Below are 5,938 nucleotides of genomic sequence, written 5' to 3'. Positions count from 1 at the left end.
TCTCTCTCTCCTCTCTGTGTCTCAGTGAAATGATTGGGATTAGTGTCACAGTGGAAGGGGGCTGTTTTACCGACTCTGTCAGTCGCCAGCTGTTTTATAAAAATACCATAACAAACATGAGAGAGCTGACATGATGGAGTGTCCTCCACTGGAAAACGAGATAGAAGATTTATCGTCAGGTTCCTGGTGTTTGACAAAATTGAATCCTCTCGTTTTAATTACTCTCAACTAGGTGCTGCGGCTCTAGGCGACGGAAACGAGGGTTGTGTACGCCGGCCCCCGTTGGCTTCAGCCCATTATGTTCCACGGTGCAAAATGCTGATTATAATTTGCTTTATCCTGCCCATCTATCTTATTTGGGACTGTTTAGTTAGCTGCATTGTACAAAGGAACAGCGGTCTGCCCTGTTATTAGCTGTATGGGACAGATGCACGCTGGGTATGTGCGTTCACTGAGGTTTGTGGGGGGGGGGGAAGAAAGAAAAACGAGTCAGGATAATAGATTCGAATTAATTTCAAAGTCTTCACTGTTTTAAGGTCCCGCTGTTGCCTACACAGCATTTATTTCTGGATTTTGTATCAACCAACCATAAAATTCAATGTAAAACATCTCAAATAAAAGAGATAGATCGACTTTCTTAGCTTTCCTCTTCTTGTGAAGAGTTTGCTTGTTTTGTCTATAGACGCGTTTGCAGTCAATAGAGATTTAAGATGTACTTTATTCATCCCCGTGGGGAAATTCCTCCTCTGCATTTAAGCCATCCTATAGGAGCAGTGGGCTCTGCAGCACACCAACTCCAGTTCTTCTTCCCATTGCCTTGCTCAGGGACACAGACAGGAGTATTAACCCTAACACGCATGTCTTGTTGATGGTAGGAGGACACCGGAGCACCCGAAGAAAACCCACGTAGACACGGGCAGAACATGCAAACTCCACACGGAGAGGACCTGGGACGGCCTGGGGTTCGAACCCAGGAACTTCTTGTTGTGAGGCAACAGTGCTGACCACTGGGCCACCGTGCTGCCCATATCATTATCATCATCGGCGGTCACTCGGGGTCGAGTATGATCGTCCTCCCTTCGGGTCCTCAGGTGGGCGTAGAGGCCAATCACCGGAGCGGTATAATGGGAGGACACCTGTGCGTGCCAGCTTTTTACATGGAGTGGCTGATGGCCTGCAGCCACCATACGGTCCTTGGCAGGGGGTGGCCAGAGTCCAATGGCATCGAGGACCAAGACGATTGGGGACCACCCTCTGTTGCAGCCTTCATCTGCCTTCACTGCTGTTGTGACCTGGAGACATCTTCCGCCAGTTCCGCCGTTGAGGTCTTTGTTGGATCACACTTCATCTGGAACCTCTCCCTTGACCTATCTACCTTGGGTGACCCTAGCAGGAGCCAAGCTACGGATGGCATAGCTCTTGGGATCATTGGTACATGCAAGATTCTCCACCATGGCAAGGTGGCGATACAGGAGAAGGTGCCCATAACACCCAGATGACAAGGGTCAATGGGCAGCACTCATCGCAGCCATGCAGGAATTAAGTAAGTGATCATGCTTCGTTTAGTCTGTGCTCTACGTAAATGACCTTCAATTATATCCTGTCTTTGCATTCATCATCAGTGCTATGACAGTCTGTTTTCTATTACTTCATGCTGTGTCACATACTTTGTCAGTTGGCTTGATGCTGTGGTTTATTATCAGATGCATTGTACATTAAATGCATGGCATTGTAACACCACAGACTGTAGCACTCGATCTCCGAGGGTCTACACGGTATATGAATCCCTGCTTGTGGACAGTGTCGGTCTTTGAGCAGCTGTTTGGTCGGGAGGATGTTCAGGGAGGATGAGCGGTTTTAATATGGCTATGGAGCAGATTCAAAGGGGCTTAACTGGATTACACCTCATTTCAAGCACGCTTAAGGTGAGATTAAAACAGATATGTGGTAAGTGAGAAAAATACAAAATCAAATAGATCAAATTTCTCTGAGTGGCCTCCTAAGCTACTTGTTCATGCATGGCTGTGCTGCGTGTAGCTGAGAGATACTGAGGGGAAAATACCAGGGAGGACACACGAAAGGGGTACACACACGAGAAGAATAATGTTGTTTTTTTTGGGGTTTTTTTTTTACAGTGCCGTACAACCCTATCATAGGAGAATCTTTATTTAAAAGGGCGTAGTGGAAAAACAGCACAAACACAAAGAAAGTTGTGTTTTGTTGTGCCATCACCATTTACTGTTAATATCCCATCTTATCACGTACTGCAAATCCCTGGAGCTGCAATATATGAACTCTCTAATCATATACAGCCGCACGCAAATGTATACATGCACACTCCTGCAAAACACACACACACATACACACACGCACACACACAATCTGCAAAGATAATAAATTTAATACCATTGCTATTACAGCCCATTAATGTTTGTTAATAGCTTGGTGCCATACAGAACTGGGGCCATACCCATGCGGGTAATTCCTCTCTCTGGACAAGCTGTCAGTAAAAATAAATAAATAAACAAATAAGTGAATAAAAACGTTGCATTTTCTGGAGTGCATAGGAGACAAGGGGAAAGCTTGGACTCTGCTAAATCCGCCACGCGCTCTGATTATTCGCCTATGACTCCAATAGGAGCTACCAAATGGGCAGGCCTGTGTGAACGCACCACTTTGTTGCAGCTAGGTTTTATTTTGATTATTTAGAACTGCAAACCTGCGTGCATATTAATACTCCATTGAGTTTCTGTGCGTATGGTGCATCGTTCAGCCGGGCATTAGACTTCCCTTTTCTATACTGGGATTTAGTGGTGTAAAGCGAGAAGGAGGTTTTAGAAGGAATGCAGGAAGACTTTTTGGTGCGCTTCAACGCTGCAGCTCCACTTGCACCCCTCCCCTACGCTCTCCAACCCCCACCCTCCAACTTCACCCATCTCGCCTCGTATCCTTTGCCAGCACTGCACCCCGGCGGATAACCGAGCATGGATTAACAGTGACATCACACTGAAGAGATGCTGAGCCTGAGAGTGAGGAAGGGTGAGTACTTGGATGTGTGAGCGTGCCATTTGTGTGTGTGTGTGTGTGTGTGTGTGTGTGTGTGTGTGTGTGTGTGTGTGTGTGTGTGTGTGTGTGTGTGTGTGTGTGTGTGTGTGTGTGTGTTTAAGACTGATTAGACAGTAAGGGTGTGGTGGTGGTGGTGAGAGTGGTGCGAGGATTAAAGAGCCATTTGAGAGTTGGCTAGGTGCTGACACCACTCCACCTCTCCAAGGCTCAATTTACTGAGGGATCAGACTCATTTATGGTGGGCTGGGATTATTATCAGTTCAACAGGGCAATTTCTTCATTACAGTAAACCTCCAACCTGTGAATATGGTACTTGTGGGGTTCATGTATCTTGTTTCAGTCAAATCCAGTGATGTTCTCCACCACGGTAATTTTGTATCATAAGTAGGTGTTATAACATTTGTCTTAGGATAATGTAGCCATGGTAGAAAAAGATAACCGTGCAACTGATAGGCATAATTTGACTCTGCTCCCGTCTAAGCGAATGACGCGTGTGGTTATTTCAGTGAAGCAAAGCTATTAATCTTTCAATGAAATCTAAAATACGAAATCCCAGGAACTTTGAGTGGCCAGAGGGTTTTAACTTGCTGTTCTTTTTCCACAATCTTGACTACCCCCCCCCCCAAAAAAGAAGAAAAACTCGGCCTCTCTTATTCATTGAACGGACCGAACACATTAAAATGCCTATTAGGAATCTCAGACAAATAAAGCTTCCATCAATCATACTCTGACTCCCCGGAGTTTAAAGAGGGCTATGGTGACCGCGGCATGGAGCTTTTTCAAAAGGCTCTAAATCCGATAAGACGGGCAGCTATGTTTGAGTTTGGGTTTACCTGGTTTGTCAACACTCTTAAGCTGGCCCTCTGTATTGCCCTCCTTGTAATGCATTGTGCATCCCAGACTGCTTCTGACTCAGCACAGCTCGCTGAGGAAATAGGTCCGGGCTAGATCTACATAACCAAAAATACTTGTTTGGCTATGATGGAGTGAAACCCACATTTAGGTATATTTCTTAAACTAAATGTCAAGGAGTGGAGGTGTAGCCTACCCATTAAGAGGGAGACCTAGTCTATATGTTGTGGTAAGTGAATGCAAAACACATCCTCTATCATTATGTGTGTGTGTATATATATATATATATAACACTACCGTTCAAAAGTTTGGGATCACCCAAACAATTTCGTGTTTTCCATGAAAAGTCACACTTATTCACCACCATATGTTGTGAAATGAATAGAAAATAGAGTCAAGACATTGACAAGGTTAGAAATAATGATTTGTATTTGAAATAAGATTTTTTTTACATCAAACTTTGCTTTCGTCAAAGAATCCTCCATTTGCAGCAATTACAGCATTGCAGACCTTTGGCATTCTAGCTGTTAATTTGTTGAGGTAATCTGGAGAAATTGCACCCCACGCTTCCAGAAGCAGCTCCCACAAGTTGGATTGGTTGGATGGGCACTTCTTTGAGCAGATTGAGTTTCTGGAGCATCACATTTGTGGGGTCAATTAAACGCTCAAAATGGCCAGAAAAAGAGAACTTTCATCTGAAACTCGACAGTCTATTCTTGTTCTTAGAAATGAAGGCTATTCCATGCGAGAAATTGCTAAGAAATTGAAGATTTCCTACACCGGTGTGTACTACTCCCTTCAGAGGACAGCACAAACAGGCTCTAACAGGTACTATTTAATGAAGATGCCAGTTGGGGACCTGTGAGGCGTCTGTTTCTCAAACTAGAGACTCTAATGTACTTATATTCTTGCTCAGTTGTGCAACGCGGCCTCCCACTTCTTTTTCTACTCTGGTTAGAGCCTGTTTGTGCTGTCCTCTGAAGGGAGTAGTACACACCGGAGTAGTACACCCACAAATGTGATGCTCCAGAAACTCAATCTGCTCAAAGAAGTGCCCATCCAACCAATCCAACTTGTGGGAGCTGCTTCTGGAAGCGTGGGGTGCAATTTCTCCAGATTACCTCAACAAATTAACAGCTAGAATGCCAAAGGTCTGCAATGCTGTAATTGCTGCAAATGGAGGATTCTTTGACGAAAGCAAAGTTTGATGTAAAAAAAATCTTATTTCAAATACAAATCATTATTTCTAACCTTGTCAATGTCTTGACTCTATTTTCTATTCATTTCACAACATATGGTGGTGAATAAGTGTGACTTTTCATGGAAAACACAAAATTGTTTGGGTGATCCCAAACTTTTGAACGGTAGTGTATATATATATATATATATATATATATATATATATATATATATATATATATATATATATATATATATATATAGTGTGTGTGTGTTCATATATGAATGTGGGGGAGTCAAAACCAATGCTTTAATTTTTATCTATCTCAATCAATAACTTCCAGCAGCGTAATCTGGATTTAGGGTGGATTTTAAATTTAAGTTCTTTGTAAACTATTTAGGGAGTCTGTTGCAACGGAGTGAAGTGAAGGAGACAACAGCTGAACATCTGGACTCGGCCCACGAGACTGCTCCCTTCGGCGCGTCCGAGGGAAACAGCTCGAATTGAACCAGGAAGTGAAATCTTCAGGGCGCTCAATGGACACCGGCAAGGCAATTCAGAAAAAGAAATGTTAGTTTATACGTACGCGAATAATTTCATGTTTTTGGCTTCGTAACGCTAAAACACTATTATTAATACTTTATTAATACTTTAATTCAGTCCCACATATACGACTGGCGCGTCCGCATTGTTTCGCCTGTCCGTATGAATGAACCGCGTTATGGGCTGCGACTACTTCCCGGAGCTGAGACGCTACTTCTGCTCGCAAAATCCACAGTCAAGAATCCACTCGTCCGTATTCAGTTTTCTTCCCTCCAATTTCAACCCATTCGGTTCTAC

The sequence above is a fragment of the Lampris incognitus genome, chromosome 16 (genome assembly GCF_029633865.1).
Source record: "Lampris incognitus isolate fLamInc1 chromosome 16, fLamInc1.hap2, whole genome shotgun sequence".
Classification (NCBI taxonomy): Eukaryota; Metazoa; Chordata; class Actinopteri; order Lampriformes; family Lampridae; genus Lampris; species Lampris incognitus.
Note: the sequence above shows the minus strand (reverse complement) of the source record.